The following is a 1865-nucleotide window of genomic DNA, read 5'->3' on the forward strand; positions in this document are numbered from 1 at the left end:
TAAATAAATAAATAGTTGAAATAAATATAATAGCTGAAATAAAAAATACAGGTAAGTAGTAGACTGGATTGCATTGATTGAATTAGCAAATTAAATTGAGGAACCGTTTCATTAGACAGCAAAAAAATAGAAAAGTAAAGATTAGGAATAGAATAATATACATAGCAACATTCAGAAATTCCAGGAAGATAAAAACCAAGAAGAATTATAAAGTACTGAAAACAAAGAATTTTGAAGATAATATTTGTATAGGCATCTGTGTATCTTCTGAAAGCAGTTTCTGAAATGATATATCTACTCTAGTATTCATATTCATACATTTCATTATCCTTTCCCCTAGAATATAGTCTGCACCTGGTGACTTGCATCTAAGGAATAGAATACAGCAAGGGTTGCTTCATCACTTTGAAGGTTAGATTATGAAAGATTGTGGCGTTTGTCTTGTCCACACAATCTGACTCCTCATTTGCTTCTGTGCAGCAGTCTGCCACATTTGAGCTGCCTATGGAGAGGCCCAGCAATGAGTTGAGGGCATTCTTCAGTCAATGAGGAACTGAGGTTCTTAATTAGGCAGCCTGAAACGAACTGAACAAAAAGTACACTACAGATTGAGAAAATATTTGTAGATTGCATGCTTGATAAAGGACCAGTATTCAAAATACATGAAGAACTCTAAGTTGATAGGGAAAAAACCATGAAAAATGTTTGACATCATTAGTCATTTGAGAAATGCAAAGTAAAACCACAGTGAAATACATACATATCAGAAAGGCTAAAATTAAAAAGATTGGTCATACTAGGTGTAGGTGAAGATGAGCAACTGGAATTCTCATACTCAGCTATCTGAGATTTTGGAAAAACAGTTTGGAAATTTCTTTAAAAGTTAAATAAACATTTATATAAAGTGGCCATTCCACACCTAAGTACTTACCTAAAAGAAATGAAAGCTTGTTTCTATGCAAAGACTTGAACACAAATGTTCATAGCAGTTTTGCTTGTATTAGGCAAGAACTAGAAATAACCCATCAAAAATGTCCGTCAAAAAGTGGCTATGTAAACAAATCATGGCGCATACTATGGAATCACATACAATAAAGCAGAAGGAACTATTGATACCCGCAACATAAATGAATCTCTGAAACTTATCCTTAGTGAGAAAAAATTATTCAAAAAGAAAAATATGTATGTTTTCATTTATATAAAGTTCTAGTAAATGCAAACTTCTAAATAACAATCTGTTTCTCCCTTTCCTCAGTCCCTAGTAACCTCTATTCTGCTATCTGTGTATTTGCCTATTCTGGGTACCATATGTAAGTGGAATCACAACATTGTCCTAGAATATAACCTAGGAATGGAATTGCTGGATCATGTGATAATTCTTTTTTTTTTTCTTCAATAATAGAACTATTTTATTAAACATATGAACATACTGATTTTGTACAACATGCATTTCTTTCTTTCCTCTGCCTCAGGAAGCCAGCACTCTAGAACCCTATGTTTATAAAAACACACTTTGGCAGCTACTATGACAAGGTGAAAAGTGCAATTCCGAAAGTAACAACACAACCAAAGTGGGGAACAAAAAAGGCAGAGGTGAGTGGGCCCAGTGCTGCTCATCTTCTCTCAAGAGGAAACAGTTTAAGAATAGAAACTCTTGAGCATTATTTAAGCAGTACTGCCCAACTCTCTTGGTAGCATCTCTGTTTCAATTCCATTTATCTTGATGTTGTAACTAACTAATCTGTTACTTCTTTAAGAAATTCTGCCCTGGTTTATATCCTTTTCAGTGGCCCATATCCCTTTGAGCTTCAAAAACACAGAAGTCGCTCAGTCGTGTCTGACTCTTTGCGACCCCATGGATTGTA

Source organism: Bos mutus, chromosome 15 (assembly GCF_027580195.1).
Source record: "Bos mutus isolate GX-2022 chromosome 15, NWIPB_WYAK_1.1, whole genome shotgun sequence".
NCBI classification, from domain to species: Eukaryota; Metazoa; Chordata; class Mammalia; order Artiodactyla; family Bovidae; genus Bos; species Bos mutus.